Source organism: Lissotriton helveticus, chromosome 10 (assembly GCF_964261635.1).
Source record: "Lissotriton helveticus chromosome 10, aLisHel1.1, whole genome shotgun sequence".
In the NCBI taxonomy this organism is placed as follows: Eukaryota; Metazoa; Chordata; class Amphibia; order Caudata; family Salamandridae; genus Lissotriton; species Lissotriton helveticus.
Window position 1 is genome coordinate 1,173,984,835 of NC_136071.1, and position 17,521 is coordinate 1,174,002,355.

The 17,521-nt window shown below is 47.9% G+C and overlaps 1 protein-coding gene across 1 annotated transcript in view; it reads left to right on the top strand.

The window, feature by feature from the left end:
- TBC1D5 (TBC1 domain family member 5) overlaps positions 1-17,521 on the top strand; it is a 1,704,599-nt gene that overhangs the window by 74,046 nt on the left and 1,613,032 nt on the right. The gene's annotated exons all lie outside the window — the stretch shown is intronic.

The window sequence follows — 17,521 nt, forward strand, 5'->3', positions numbered from 1 at the left end:
CCACTCGACTCGCCATCCCGGCCGCTTGTCACGTGGTCAGCGGCCATCTTGGCGAAGAAACCTACGATTTACACTGTGGGTCTGGTTGCCCTAGACCTGCCCTCGCTCCTGTAGAAAGGAGTACCCGCTCTGACCTTGCTGGTCCGAGTAATAAGCCTTTTTCACTTTCCCCGTGGTTTGCATTAACCAAGGCTTGTTTGCTTCAATCGAGTTGCCAACACCGCCATCAGCTAGAGCCTTCGAGGGACAGCTCGTGATCGACATCTGGACGTCCTTGACCTCTTCGTGTCCACGTGGCTGCAGAGAGAAGCAACACCTCATCACCTGTTTGCACCCGACTTTGCCTGGTTCCAATCTGGTTCCACGGTGGTCACTGGTCAGTGACTTTGAACACTGTCCCCTCTGCTTTCAGGTCTTCACCACTTCAGATCCACCCTTGGATCCACCGGACACTTCTCCTTCACATCGCCTGCAGCATCTTCAGCTTCAAGCGCCAAGAACCTGCGTGTCAAAACCCGACGCCACTTCGACCCTGTGCACCCGCTTCCTGTGGGTGAGGTAACTTTGCTCCGCCGGTGTTCCCACACTGGTACACATCTCTAGGGTCTGTGTCTTAAGTTTTGTTCCTCTAGGTTCAGCGGAAGTGTCCTTAAACTTTAACTCTACAACTTTTACGCACCATTGGTTAACATTGGTGCACGCGTGCGCTTTCCGCACTGCACCCGAATCCCGTGGGCCATTCCCGACTTCAGCACTGCTTGTCCTGACTGCTCCCAGCGATTCCCTAGGCCCTAGGCCTAACCACTGCTCGAGTGGCATCTCTTATACCACTTGTTTAGTATATGGTTTGAGTGGCCACCCGCCCTCATCCATAATTGTGCAACTTGTATGTTTAAACAGTGCTTTTGATTTTAACGCTTGTGCCCCTTTATTCATAAAGAATACTGGGGATTGTTTTTAGTAATAAATACATATATTTTTATAATATATACTTGTGTGGTGTCCTTTCATTTGATATTACAGGATTGTATGTGGTAAAACAGCTCGCTTAACACGACCTCTTAAGTTAAGCCTTTAGGCTGCTTAGTCCATGCTACCCCTAGGATAGCTTGTCTAACAAGGTTGACTTACAACCAGACACCATAAGGGATTGTTTGGTCAGATAGCAGGTGGTTCCAGAATTGGAAACATCCCCTATCAGGCCAACTTCTCACAGGGGGCGACTAGAGCCCAGATGGAGACCTATGCGGTGGCTTTGCAGGTCTTGCTAGCTTCTCCTCCTCCTTCTTCCCCTCCTGGGATGTCAGCGGATCCCTTGCAGTGTGTGGGCCCTCCGTGGCGTCGCCGACGGCTCCAGCGCCGACTGGCTTGGATCCAGCTTCGGAGGATGTGGTGTCGCCCTTCGCGGGTCCCTCCTTCCGACCACAGCACCTCTTCTTCGCTGCAAACTCCAGCGGGAGTCCCTGTGGTGTTGCGGAAGGTTGCCTGTGCTTGGGACTCCCCCCGACCCCCTCTTGGTCCTCTGGACATGCGGCGATCTTGGCCGATGTGACGCCGCTTCGGTGCCGGCTGGCCCTGGCGGCGCCATAGGGGTCGGCGGATGGCCCCTCTCGTCCCGTCACGGGTCGAGGCTGGTGGAGGGCCCCTCTCGTCTCTCCACGCAGGCAGCTGCCTCGTCGGAGGTCAGGTCGGCACCTTTCTGGCGCCGCTCCTTTGCCGCCCCGGCTCCGGCCCAGCCTCGGTCTCCTGTGCCGTGCGCTGTGACGGAGGCCGCCCCAGCATCTCCCCCAGCGCCGGACGATGATGTCCTGCCACAGATTGCGAACTCTACGGTGCCAGGCCGACGTCAGGTCGTTGACTCGTCTTCGGACGCCTCCTCTTCTCCAGAGGTTCAGGGCTTGCTGGTTTCACCCTCGCCGGAGGCAGGCCGCTGCGTTGTGGCTTTTTCCCTAACGTCGCCTACGGGTGGCTCCTCCCCGTCTCCGCGGCTGCAGTCTTCGCCGTAGGAGCCGCAGGTCCCCCACTCCTCGGTCCCTCTTCCTTCTTTCCGGACCTGACCCTTCCTTCCTCCGGGTGGCTTGGGGGGAAGGCCGTCTTAGCTTGCAGCCGTCGCCTACCGAGGAGCTGCTTTCCTGTCCGCGGGCCCTACAAAGGCGGGTGCGGCCTTCGCTCGCGCTGTTTCCATGGCTGTGGGAATGTTGCTCATGGGTGATTCAGCTACCCATTTCCCCGCGGATCATCTTCTGGAGGTTCTCCATCAGGGCTCTGGTGGTAGGGAGCTGCTGCTTCCCTTCAAGGGTTCGCTCCATTCTCCTCTTTTGGGGACTTGGGGCCGTCCTGCCACGGGGACCCGGTGCCCCAACACCTTCTGCATCGCCACCATCTGGCGCCGCGTGATCCGGTGTGTCTTTCCCTTCACCCCTCTACCAGAGGTCCCCTTTTGCAGAATGCCTTTCCCTCGCTGCTGCCTCTGTCTCCTCCCCCTTCACGGGAGGCCCGCTGGCTGGACTCCTGGGTGCGCAATATGTTCGCCTTAACCAGTGCTGCTCTGTGGGCCCTTAATACGCTGTGTGTTTTGGCTAGGGCCACTTCTGTTTGTGGGACTCGGCGGAGTCCCTTATGTCTGCCGCTTCTCAGGAGGGTGCCTGTGTTGATTTGAGGCACCATGAGTTGGATGGCCAGGAGCTGGCGGCGTTTATTCTTCGCTCCTCTCTGGACATCTCAGAGGTGCTGGGTCGTGCCATGGCTTTTTTGGTTGCCCTTTGTCGCCATGCCAGGCTTCTGGACAGTGTGTTCCCGGAGAACGTTCGGGAACAGCTGGTGGACCTTCCTTTCGATGGTGCTCTTTTGTTCCATGACCCTGCAGCCTTGGCCATTCAGAGGTTCTTGACGGGGCTTTGTCCTCCTCCTCCTCCTCCTCCTCCTCCTCCTCCTCCTCCTCCTCCCCCCCCCATTCCCCCCCTCAGCGACCTATGAGTTGATCTGGTTCATGGAGCAGTTCTTCCGTTGGGGCGGGTCGCCCCAGTTGTGTGTTCTGTGTGCTTCATGGCCACCCAAGTCCTCCTTGTTGGGACTGTGGTTCTTTCGGCCAGCAGCCAACCCTTCTTGACTGTGTGTTTTTGCATTGGGTTTTCTACACCATGCTGGCCCTGAGCCTGGGCCTTCTGTGCTTTTCCTCTTAGGCTGCTTGATGAGTCTTCTGCTGGATTTTTTCCACAGGTCTTTTCTGTTGTCCTCTGCTGCGGACGTTTTTTCCTAAGAGGTTCCCATGTCTTGGGACGTGACATGCCCTATGTGGGGTAGTGGTGGCTGTTGTATAGCCCTGTCATGTGCTGGGGAGCTGTGGTCGCCTGCGGGCTTCTGCTCTCCGTGGCGTTATAGTATGTTGCAGATTCAATCTTCTTACTGATGGCTTTCAATGGCTTGAGTTGTGCCCCAGGGTGTCCTTCTCTGGGGTCGCTGCGCTGCTTGCCTGTCTGGCCTACTCTCCGTGGCCTGGCGTCATGGTTCTGTCCGGTTCCACTTCTTTTTAGGCCGTGTGTACGGACTACTTCCTGGGGCGTGTCCGGACCCTTCTTCGCCTTCCTGCTCTCTGTCTTCGGCTGGCGTCTGGCTTGCCCTGAGTGGATCGTTCCGTGGTGTCCTCGGCGTCTGGCTGAGCTTGCCAGTGCCGACCTGCTGTTTTTCTGCACCATTGTGCCTTCTTGGGGCTTTAGTTGGACTGTCCTCCTTACCTTGCCCGCTTCTTCCAGTGGGCCTTGCACTAGATTCTACCTCTCCTTTTTGTGGGATGAGATAGTCCCTGAGATCTTGTTCCTCGTTCAGGCGCAGCCTGTCCCTGCGTAACCTTCATTTCGCGTCTTGTGGTAAATAAATAAATAATACCCTATTTTTGAGTGAATAAATGAATAACAGATAGCTCAATAAATAAGAGTCAAGATTCGAGGTAGTAGGAGTTTCTTGCAGGTTTAATACAGCATAAGGACAGGAACAGGACAACCTGCACAGGAATAGGATGGCAGCGCTGCCGGGGGCAGAATCTGGACAAGGGAAAGGATAACTTTTTAATAACAGTACATGAGCATATATACATAGCGCAAACACATAGCATTACATTGCAGTAGGCGTAACAGTGGGTGGAGCAAGAGGTGTGACGCGTAGCAGTCGCGAAAGATAAGGGTGAAAGTAGGTGTAACTGGGTGTAACAGGGCGTATACATAGACAGGTGATGCAAACGTAACAGAATATGTCATGAATGGGCGGAAACATTGGAGGGGGCTACCTAAGGAGCCGGGACCTCTAACCTGGTGGTGCGCGCAAACTGACAATGACGTGTTACTAGGAGAAGCTGGGGGCTATGAACTCTGTGCTAGGAGCAGAGACTAAAGTCTGGAGAGTCAGGGCGACATGTACCCAAGCAGTATCTAGTATCTGATGTTTAGGGAACATGTTGATATAAACTAGAAGTCAGGAGGGGAAAAGCTAACGGACTTTAAGACTGAAGCATGCATTATTCTACATGTAGTGCGTGATGAAGAATATTAAATGACCATTAAATACAGTATTTCTCTTACATGGAGCCGTATAGGCTAGACAATGACGGAACTATTGATGCAATTCAGTAGCTCAGGAATGCAGAGAAGGAGGACTGAACTGATAACTGGAACCATAACATACTCTTGGCAGGCTCAGGAGCAAAGCCAGGCTGAACCGGGCACTGCAAGGCAGGAAGTAAGTGAAGGGTCGAGGATACAGGTGGGGGCTGGATCGCTCCTCAGCGAGGGTTCAGGAGACAGGAGCTGAATCTGATGTCCGGGCCCTTTTGAGGCCTAGAAACGGGGACTTTTCAATGAAATAACGTGCACACTGAGAGTCGTGGCAACGTGGCTTTACATAGGCCTGATATTCGTAGTATTCACGAAGACTGGAAACTGGCATACTAGAGGTGGACACAACTATAATTGCGTCTTGAATCGAACATGGGGAATACATATGCATATTTAATCATGCACACATAACATATGATGGATGACACGTAGGGACACAGAACATGGCAAAATTTACTTTCCCACATTCCCTCCTTGTCACTACGTTTCCATCAGGAAACATCAATATTCATGATACCATCTATCATTTCATACAGTATCATTTGCTCATCTCGAATTGTCTTGGAACGGGATTTAGAACGGGGCTTGGGACTAGGAATACAAGAGGTAGCACAAATGCCGCAAATCGCATGGCCACATTGTATACAGAGGCAGCAGCTGAATATGATCGCTACTGCAATACCTAGAAAGGACAATATTTTCCATCCCCATGCGGAAATTATATTCCAGAACCAACCGGACCATGTCCAGGTGCCTGGATCTTGGTGTAACAGATGGGCAATTTTATGAAGTCTGGTTATAGCTGAATAGACAGACGGCGCGTTATTTGGAATGAAAATGCAGCAACTAGATCTGATGACTCTACAGGCCCCGCCCCTATCGGCCAGTATGACGTCAAGGACGAGACGATTCTGTAAAACGACAAATCTCATAGCAGATTGCTCTTCGGTTAAGTTACCTAGAGCAGAGGCAGTCTCATTTACTACAGCTTCAAGGGTTCTTGTTAACCTACGGATCAGTTTACTATTCTGGATAGGTCCTATAAAGAAGAAGAAACCTCTATTGAAATCTGTATATTGTTCTAGAGCAGTTTCAGTATAATCGACAATTGGGGACTCCCTTCTATGTCTAATGTGTACTAGATGTGTGTTTCTGTGATAATCAGATGGGGCTAGAAAAACAGGTGGCAGTAGGAAGGCAATGTAACAGGTTCCCTCCCAATCGAGGGGCAGACGAACATATGCAGTTTGACCACAAATAAAATAAGAATGACGTGAAGCTTTGAAAATAGATTTCCCACTGTCACTATACTTGATAATAGTATTACAATCACTATGTCCTACATGTACAGAACCATAATTTCGGACACATAATTCACCTTTGACTGGTAATACTGAAATAGCAGGTAAGTCTGGAGTGGTATCAGACTGAACATTCAGGACCATAAAATTCGACGAATAGTTACCTAAATTGTACACTTCATTTTCTAGATCTAAACCTGTTCTGTGGGGGAGACCTTGCTTGTCTGGGAAACATGTACTGTTAAGAAAAGACATATCTGTTGAGGATGACGTCAACGTGGACCATGCTCCACACGAACCATTATGTGAAAAAGGATAAGGAAAGAGTGGCAGAACTCCCTTCGACGTCTGGAAAGGGGGGAGTCGACCACACACCCAACAATTAGTGGCATTGCTGGTCTGGTGTGAATAATGTAACATGCGGATAAAAGTATTATTTCGCATAGCGAGGCGGTAAGAGAGTTCATGAGGAGGCAGATCACTAAACGTGTGCTCTACTGTAACATTAGAAGGCTTATTTACATGAGGAACTGGAAGATACAGATAGAACGCATAACTGGTGCAGGAAATCATAATGCTGAGAAATAATATGAAACTTAGAAAAACGATACATCGGATTGAGTTTTGACTAACTCTCTCACTATGGGGGTCTATTTTATACATGTCAGAAACAGTCTAACCGTTTCACCTAGGGGAGGACTTATACAATCAAACTGACTGACTTATTTTACTAGACCGGAGTTTTAGCTTGTACTCCTGTTGCGGAGTTTTCTCTAACAGGGGAGGGGTTGTAGAAATGTCTTTTGCGGGACAGTCCTTGAGAACAATATTTTGGCAATCCTTTAAATCCTGGGAAATGTTCTTTAAGACGGGTTTCAGTCCATTAAAAAGTTTAATATGAGAAAGATGCACCCAGCCTTTGCGACCCTCCAACTTCACGGCTGTACGGGTGGTGAGGAGGACTTGTCGGGGCTCCTTCCAGCGGGGCTCCAGCGGACTTGATCTGTCGAAGTTGCGGACCATCACCATGGATCCTGGAACGATTTCATGCGGTGCCACCTCGGTATTGTCTGGAAATGCGGCGGCAACCTGTGAACGACATGAGTTGAGGGCAGACATCAAGGAAGCTAGGTAATCTGTCAGCATATTACTTGAAACATCGGTAATACTTCGGGGTCTAGGAGTACCCCACATATTTGGGGGGCGGCCGAATACGACCTCGTACGGGGACAGACCTGATCTGGAATGTGCGACCATGCGCATATAAAACAAAGCAACTGGCAGAGCTACTAGCCAGTCCACACCCTTTTCTTTACATATTTTGGCGATTCGGATTTTCAGAGTCTGGTTATGCCTCTCTACGAGACCGGCTGCTTCAGGATGGCGTACACAATGAAACTTCCACTGGTACCCTAACAACAGGGAAACATGCTTCATGAGTTCAGATGAGAATGGCTGACCATTGTCAGAATATACGACTCTAGGGAGTCCATAACGAGGAAAGAACTCACGAACCAACTGCTTGGCAGTGGTCGCGGCTGTGTAATCTGGGACTGGATATGCTTCTGTCCACCTGGACAAAGCGCATACAACTACAAGGACATACTTGAAACCTCGACATCGCTCCATCTGAATGTAATCCATCTGGAGGACCTCAAAAGGGTGGTCAGGGGGCTGGAATCCACCTTGTTCCACCGGGACACTTTTACCTGGATTAAACTGACAACATATCATACAGGTACGGACTTTCTGCTTGGCTGCAGCTCGTAAATGCTTGTTGAACCAAATGTTCTGGATACTGTCTAACATTGCCTTTTCACCTAAATGTGCAGGACTATGTGCGGTATTAATAATGACTTGAACCATAGAGTCGGGGAGAAACCATGTGGCTCTACCCTTCGTTAACCATCCTTGATCTGTCTGGACCCCTCCTTGTTCGGACCATTTCTTGATTTCATCGGGAGTAGCATGTAACTGTATGTCTATGACATCTTGTGTAGGGTCCTTAACTGTCATACATGTAGTCGGATCTGGAGTGTGTGTCATGTCAACTGGAATGTCTGGAGTCTGTGCTGTAAGCTTGGCTGTGCGATCTGCTAGATCATTACCTTGGGAAATAATGTCAGTAACTTTCGTATGTGCTTTGCATTTCATGATAGCAATGGATGTCGGTAAATGTATTGCATCTAACAGAGCTTGAATAAGGAGACCATGCTGAATCTTGGTTCCATGAGAAGTCATGAAACCTCTCTCCTGCCAGAGCACTCCAAAGTCGTGGACGACTCCAAATGCGTAGCGTGAATCTGTGTAAACATTAACTTTCTGGTTCTTGGCGTATATGCAGGCTTGTGTCAGAGCAACTAGCTCTGCTGCTTGAGCGGACAGAGTGTCAATGCGGTGTGTCTCAATAACTTCAGTGTCAGTAGTCACTGCATACGCGGCGACTAGTTCTCCTGTACTTGTTCTCATACATGAACCATCCACATAAAGTGTCAGGTCGGGATCTGGTAATGGAATATCTGTCAGATCTTGTCTTGGCTTTGTCGTAATGTTAACTACTTCCACACAGTCGTGTGCGGCAGAATTTGAATTAACTGATGGCAACAGTGTAGCAGGATTAAGGATGTTGCAGCGTCTGATTTCTATGTGTGGCTGGAACAGTGTCAGTTCATAATCTGTTAAACGTGCAATTGTCAAGTGCTGAGTTTGTGTTCGATTTAAAAGAACTTCCACGGGGTGTGGAACTTGTACTGTCAGGGAGTGTCCTAAGACTATGGAATCACTTTGTCTGATAGCTAGTGCTGTGGCTGCAACTGACTTGAGGCACGCAGGCAAAGCCTGGGCGACTGGATCTAATGTGCTAGAAAAATAAGCACATGGCTTGTATTGTCCTGCTTGATCTTGTGTGAGAACAGATAATGCTGTACCTTCGCGTTCAGTAACGAAAAGTGTAAAAGGCTTACTGTAGTTCGGTGTAGCTAGAACTGGAGCTTGGCATAGGGCTTTCTTTAACTCATTGAAACTAAGTGTATGTTCAGATGTCCAAGGGAGGACAGTCGATACGGCTGCCTCCTGTGTCGTTAACTGTATCAGTGGCTTAGCTAGAAATGCATACTGAGGAATCCATTGTCTGCAATAAGAAGTAAGGCCAATAAAGGCACGTACCTCCTTCTGGGTCCTGGGCTGAGGAAGACTCGCTATCAACTGGATACGGTCTGGTGTCAACTGCCTACCCCTCTTGGACAGTAAGTGTCCTAAGTAGACCACTTGCTGGACACAGAATTGAAGCTTCGAAGGGGACACCTTGTGCCCCATCTCGGCTAGGAAATACAGAACCGTCAGTGACGCTCGCTCGCAGTCACGTTCAGAACGGGCTGTGATCAGTAGATCATCGACATACTGGAGCAGGGCAGTGTCAGTTGGCATGTGAACATTATCAAGTTGTCTCTTAAGTGCTTGACTGTAAATACTAGGACTTTCTGTGAAACCTTGAGGAGCTCGTGTAAACATATAGCTCCTTCCATTTAAACAGAATCCGAAAAGAAACTGGCTGTCTGGATGAATGGGAACACTAAAAAATGCATTCTTAAGGTCGATTACAGTAAAGAACGTGGCTTCGGAATCAATGGCTGTTAATAGGGACGAGATATCTGGGACAACTGGATACTGAGGAATAATACATTTATTAAGTTCTCGTAGGTCAATCACTAATCGATATACCGGGGGTGCATTTGGATCAGTACGTTTCATGACTGGAATGATCGGAGAATTACATACGTTGGAGTCAGTTTCTACAACTACTCCTTGAGCCATGAGCTCGTCAATAATTTTGGATAAGGCTGCTATAGCCTCAGGTGGCAATCTGTACTGTCTGATTCGTGGTAACACTACACCTGGCTTGAGAGTCACACGATGGGGTGTGATTTGCATATAACCAACATCAGTTGGACCTTGCGCCCATAAATGCTGCGGAACATTAGACAGTCTGGGATCAAAATCTCGTAATACATAGTGACCCTTAAAGTCACGTAGGAACAATCGTATTCCCTCTGGGGAACAGCATATAACTGCACCTAACTCTTTCAGTGTTTTAATGCCTAATAGATTTTCTGGACATGACTTAGTAAGTAACAGATCAGTAGTGCGGGACAATGGACCTACTTCTAGAGTAACTGGCTTTGAGATCTCATTTACGATAGGCTTTCCTGAAAATCCAAGGGAAACATTTCTAGAGCCTGAGAGCGGAGCCCCTGGAACTTCGGCGTGACTAATTGTGGTCCTACTTGCCCCTGTATCAATCAAAAACTTTCTATCTTTCCCTAATACTTGACTGTGAACATAGGGACCTTCTTGATCTACAGGTATCTCGATGAGAGGCAAGCCTACCTCCCTCTCTAGGCTGTTTCATGAATACTGCTGATACTCTGGATACTCAGACTGTGCATACTGGTACATCTGCGATGTAACATGCTGTGTTGCAGCAATAGGCTGCGGAGCTGTAACTGTCTGTGGCGCATTCTGTGGCTGAGGAGTCTGTGAAACTTGTTCTTGTCTAGGCGGACGTGGTCTTTCTTTAGTCTTACCGGTAGCTATGTTATGTTTCAGAACTGCACACTCGTTTATAAAATGACCTGGCTGTTTACAATAATTGCAGTTCCCTTTAACGGGAGCTGCAGGATGACTGGCTTGATTCGGACCCCTCTTCTGACTGTCTTGAGGAACAGATTGTGCAACTAGTACTTTCATTTTCGTGTCTTTCATACGTTTTCTCTCGTGTTCTTGCTCTTCTCTGATTCTATTCTGGTGGTATTGGAGCATCTGCAACATCTGGGACGGGGTATTAGCTTGCCAGGTACTTTCGACTTTCAGAACTCGATTTTTAATTGGTGGACTTGAATTCTCGACTAATTTAGTAACAAAAAGGTGAGGGTACGACTCACTACTCGTCTTGAGACCACTGTTAATGCTAAAACATTTTTCAAATCTAGAATAAAAATCACTAATGTCTTCTTCTTGTTTCTGTTTACAGGCTGAGATTGCATCCCAGTCTTCCTTTCTCGTTGTTAATAATCTAGGTAAAACTTGAATCAATAATTCAGGTAATTCTTTACATTTATCTCCGAGACCGGTACCTGGTACTCGTATCTTATCTTCAGCTTCTAGGACTGCCCAATCTATCTTTTTCTCTCCCACCTCCCATTCTTTTTCCTTGAGCTTTTCATACACCCCTGCGGGCAACAGAACCTTTAACATTTTAATTATATCTGGATACGTGTATTCTCCCATACGGAGCATGTCTTTTAATTCTCTATGGAACCCTGCTGGATCTTTATCGTGACAGGGAATTAATTTCTTCATCTCTAGAAGTTCCATCTTTGTGATCGGAGTGTATACAAACACTCGCTGCATTTCGACACCCGTTCCTCTGACTGGGTGGACTTCTCGTAACGGATTCTGTCTGTCGATGTAAAATGGTTTATTTTCTGGGGGTGAGACATGAACGAAATGCGGGTTCAGGAATGTTCTATATTTGTGACGCTGTTCTAGAATGACACTAATTAAATCGGTACCGAGACCTCTCCATTTGTACTGGAGTAACTCGTTCAGGATATCATGTAACGGACCTGGATCAGAATGTTGACCCTCATACAGAGTAATGAGGTGCTGAATCATATACATACCCACCAGTCGCTGCTCGGCTGGGGGCATTTTCAGAAACATTTGTGCCACTATTTCGTCTGGAAAAGTGGTAGAATCAGTAGTCCATCGGACTGCTGATCGGGCTAGTTCTTGTTCATGCGTGGTACTTAACTCACTATAACCGATTCGTGATTTCAGAATGTGATCGGTAGCTTGAAATACTTGTTCTAGAGAACCTTGATCTGGTACTGGATGGTGGAAAGTAGACTTGGGTTCTAGACGAAAATGGCGATCTGGAAATCTAGGTTTTCCTACATACGCTATTCTGGCGGAATTCTCGTCGTCTATCTCTTCAGTATCAGAGTTACTTTCTTTCTCGCTTACTTGTGCTGCTTTACGTTGTTCGTGTATCTTTATTATTTCTCTACGGATTTTCTTGTACATACTCTCCATAGCACCGATAGTCTTATGCTTACCCTCGGCTATACTATTACTCCACTTCATCAGGGCTTTCATTTCGGCCTTATTATTGGACGGGTAATCTTGTTCTCTTATTAGACAATTGATCAGGAACTTTAATATCATGAGCTGGGTCTCCGCTTTCCTGTGGGACATGACGTCACTAATACTTTCTGGATCTTCCCCTGTACGGATGAAACGATATATTCTGTCTAGATCTTCCTTCATATCTGGTAGGGTGACCAGATACTCGGCCACATTTCTTACGCGTAATGAATATAAAACCATATCATCTTCACCTGGGACTGGGTCATAACAGCATTCGGCAAGGGATTTTCTTATTTCTGCAACGGACAGTCTGGGCGTACGTTGTGACGCTTGCATATGTAATGCGGCTGCATCTAAACGCTTATGTGGCGGCGGGGTTCGAGGAGGACCTCCTCCTGCGGCCCCTAAAATAGAATCATCAACTGATGCTTTTCGTCCTGGCAGGGTGGGAAATTGAAATGCGGGCTGGACTTGTATGGCGGGCTGAACCGGGGGGACTGCAAAGGGTACCCCGGTGTCTGGAGGAGCAGGAATTACCTGATTTACAGGGACTGGCGGAGCAGGAACAGGATTTGCATATTCCGGGACTGTGTCGTCCAAATAGGACGAGATGAAAATATCAGCTGCGGTCTGTTTGTGACGTAACTTGATCGGAACTAGTGGTGGCGGAAAGTTACTGGATGCCTCCGGGGTCGCTTTTGGCAAGCCCTCGGCAAGAAGAGGATACATACCCTTAATGAGGGCATTCCTCTGTCTGTCTGATTGTTCAGTTCTAACTCGTTCACCTATCTCGATTAATTCTTTTTCTTGTGCTCGTTCTGAAGATTCTCTACTTAATTCTGACTTTCTGATTTCTTTTTCGGTTCTTTTATGAGCTTCTTTGCGCCATAGCTCGATGGCATCCTTCTGTGATTGTCTGGCTTTCTTTTTCCATAATGCCTCTTCTACTCGCATGATGCACTCGGCATCCCACGTACCTGATACGGGCCATCTATACTTTTCTTCTAGCTCCTTGGTATACTCTACCCATAAATCTAGATATAATATGGCGCTTATGCCATGCTTCTGATACATAAAGTGACCTGGACTGTCCCTAGGCGGGACAGGAACTGCTGCTTCCAGCAGACCTTTTCTGGTTTTTAACTGACGTAATTTCGAAAAGAGCGGCATGACTGAACTATAATCTGGACAAAATACAATACACAATAAACACGAGAATCACTTCTCACTCATACCACAACATCAAGATACATGAAGAACATTATAAATAACAGTTCGAACAGGATACCACCTGGAATACGGATTACAGGAAAACAGAATGCATGAATTTTTCTCGAGAACTGAACTGACTAGAACAGAAACTAGATGCACTGCTGAAACAGTACGAAACTTACCGGTCTCATAAAGAGACACGTCAGGACCCGTATCCACCGAAGTGGACACTTCGTTTGTGTGTCTGGGTACCACCAACCCACGGACCAGAGTCGATTAGATTGACCCTGTCTAGATACTACCCCAGTAATGGTACTCACCGGGCAGCAAGAACGGAAGGCCTCGGACTGGACTGGACTGCTTCGACGACGACGACGAACTTCGGACTTCAGTTACGGGTGGACCTCCGGATACCTCGGACCTTGGACTCTTGGCTTGGGCTCTGGTCGGGACTCGCCGCGTTCCTCCACCGCCTCGTCTGGATGCTGGACCGCCTCCTCCGTTTCCTCCGTGGGCCTGAGGGATACTTGGAGCAGAAATATCTGCATGTGCACGGTATGGTTCCGTCACGGCTGCAGAGGGTCAGGGGGCCGGCGTGGCTTCACCGGCGCGTGGGGAAAGGGCAAGTCCCTATTCGGGCGCCATTATGTGGTAAATAAATAAATAATACCCTATTTTTGAGTGAATAAATGAATAACAGATAGCTCAATAAATAAGAGTCAAGATTCGAGGTAGTAGGAGTTTCTTGCAGGTTTAATACAGCATAAGGACAGGAACAGGACAACCTGCACAGGAATAGGATGGCAGCGCTGCCGGGGGCAGAATCTGGACAAGGGAAAGGATAACTTTTTAATAACAGTACATGAGCATATATACATAGCGCAAACACATAGCATTACATTGCAGTAGGCGTAACAGTGGGTGGAGCAAGAGGTGTGACGCGTAGCAGTCGCGAAAGATAAGGGTGAAAGTAGGTGTAACTGGGTGTAACAGGGCGTATACATAGACAGGTGATGCAAACGTAACAGAATATGTCATGAATGGGCGGAAACATTGGAGGGGGCTACCTAAGGAGCCGGGACCTCTAACCTGGTGGTGCGCGCAAACTGACAATGACGTGTTACTAGGAGAAGCTGGGGGCTATGAACTCTGTGCTAGGAGCAGAGACTAAAGTCTGGAGAGTCAGGGCGACATGTACCCAAGCAGTATCTAGTATCTGATGTTTAGGGAACATGTTGATATAAACTAGAAGTCAGGAGGGGAAAAGCTAACAGACTTTAAGACTGAATCATGCATTATTCTACATGTAGTGCGTGATGAAGAATATTAAATGACCATTAAATACAGTATTTCTCTTACATGGAGCCGTATAGGCTAGACAATGACGGAACTATTGATGCAATTCAGTAGCTCAGGAATGCAGAGAAGGAGGACTGAACTGATAACTGGAACCATAACATACTCTTGGCAGGCTCAGGAGCAAAGCCAGGCTGAACCGGGCACTGCAAGGCAGGAAGTAAGTGAAGGGTCGAGGATACAGGTGGGGGCTGGATCGCTCCTCAGCGAGGGTTCAGGAGACAGGAGCTGAATCTGATGTCCGGGCCCTTTTGAGGCCTAGAAACGGGGACTTTTCAATGAAATAACGTGCACACTGAGAGTCGTGGCAACGTGGCTTTACATAGGCCTGATATTCGTAGTATTCACGAAGACTGGAAACTGGCATACTAGAGGTGGACACAACTATAATTGCGTCTTGAATCGAACATGGGGAATACATATGCATATTTAATCATGCACACATAACATATGATGGATGACACGTAGGGACACAGAACATGGCAAAATTTACTTTTCCACAGTCTGCAGAGGTTTATTTTCTCAGAGGCAGCGGCAGACAACAATCTGAAGAGAGGGACGTCGAGGCGAGTGGAAGGGCTGCCGACTTGCAGCGGGCCACACACCAGCACATGTGCAAAAAATCCCTGCGTGCCCCCTGACGTGGGCACCGCTCCCTTTTGATCTGCTTCGGCCCTATGGCCGCAATTGGGTATCGGGTCTTGTAAACATTTAGAGTGGTTCATGCTTAGAGCAGTTTTCCTGTGACATGGCCATCCGGAAGCAATCTGTCCGTGCTCAACGCGCTATGGCGCGTGGTGGTGGCACTGAAGCTTCCGGGTGTCCGCTACAAACATGCAGATTCAATAACTGGTCTTGTTCTCACTGTGTTTGATATTTCTTGTTAGGCCTTGCTTCACTGATCAACATCCTTTTTAAATATGGCACCACATGTCCCTGTTGTGCTTAAACACTGCCATAATAAATTCATTTTTTTATTAGTAAACTTTTCCTGCGCTCGCAAAAGGCATCACGGTGCATCATTAGTGGCTTTATAGACCATGGTGCTTCTGTTAGTGCTGATAATTTTATTTATTGAAGCATCAATGTTGTACAGGCCTGGCTGGCACTGCACGGTGGGTAGCTTGAAAGGGGCTGTGTGTGGGCTAGTTTTTTTGTGCTGCAGGCCCTGTCGAGACTAAGAAAATACAAGCATTGGCATAGCCAATAGGTCTCACCTTTGGGACCTTATAAGTATTTAGTTATGCAGCACAATATCCTTACTGCAACAATATTAACTGTTGCATGGCTAAACCCTAATAAGGTCCCAAAGGTGAGACCTATTGGCTATGCCAATGCTTGTCTTGTTCCCCTTTCAATTCCAAGGGCTTAGAGTTCCATAGTTTGGCCGTTCCCACAACAAAACCTCTACCACCCCAGGTGGTTTCTAGACTTTGGGAATTATCAGATTGGCCAAGGATTCAGACCTTCGAGATCTTGATGGCACATACCACTGAAAGTATTGCCTCAAAGATTCTTGGCTGTCATGGTGCAGGGCCTTGAAAGCAATGAAAAGAGATTTGAATTCCACCTGCTTTTTCACTGGGAGCCGGTGGAGTGCGGGAGACTTATATATGCATATTTAGGCATCCCAAGAAGTAACCTAGCTGTCGCATTTTGAACCTTCTGTAGCTTGTGTGGGGATTTTTTCTGAACATTGAGGAGCAGTCCACTACAATAATCAATGTTCGAAAAAACAAGTGCAGTAATCACTGCCTTGCTCAGGTCCATGGGGATGAAAGGAAAGATTTTTCTTAGAGTTTTAAACCTCAGAAAACAAGAGGAGGGGATTGAGTTTACATGTCCTTCAAATGAGTTTATTATCAAACTGAACTCTCTGATTTTTAACTTTAGTGACGGGGGTCGGAAGTGTTCCAAGTTCCTGATGCCACCAATCTGGGGACCAGAACGATGTTTGACAATAGCAAAACCTCAGTTTTGTCCGGGTTCAATTTCAGACAGTTGTTTGTCATCCATCTACCCATCTATTGCATGCAATCGTGAAAGAAGGAGGCAGTCCTCTCTGGGTTTTCTGTGACAGACACTACAATTTGGGGTCGTCAGTATATGAAACTACCGTGAATCAATAGGTTTTAATCAATTTATCTAAGGGTCTAATGTACAAATTTAAAAGAGTAGGACTCAGGGCTGACCCTTGAGGGACCCCACAAGGTAATGCCTAAGAGGAAGATCTGAGGCCATTTAGATCCACAAATTGCTCTCCGTCGGAGAGAAAAGACTGAAGAAGCTTGAGAGCCTTGTCCCTCATGCCTAAGGGAGAGACCGGAGTGTGCTAAGTGCCTCATCGAAGCCCCTATGTCTGTATGTTGTATTGGGTCTGTATTAGATCATCTGGTATTTGTGTAGTGTGAACCTAGCCAAAAGGCAGCAGAGCATTATTCAGGGTCTGAAGCAGAGGCACAGCCGCGAAGAATGGAGAGCTAGCTGGGTACTGGGAGCAGAAGTGGCGGCTGGTAGTCTTTATCGAGGTGCTTCTTAAACTTTTTCAAAAATGGTATCAGGGCTGGGGTGGCTCTGATGGCTACACGGATATGGTTACAGATCCCGGACGCATGGACGCACCGGTTTTATGGTGTCCTGGCTGTGGGGTCGGACGAGAGCCACCAGAGATGGAGAGCGTGTCAGCCCCAGAAAGGCAGGGGTGCTTGTAGTGAAGGTTTTGTATATGATGCAAAGTAAGGGGGTGCCAATGGAGTCCCATGGGACTGGGGGTGATGTGATCCTATTTCTTCAGACCCAGGATGAGACGTACTGCTGTGTATTGGTGCCCGTAAGGGGGCCAATGGGGTCCCTTCAGGCTTGGGGGAGGCGGGGTTTATGGGACCTTCCTATTGCTTC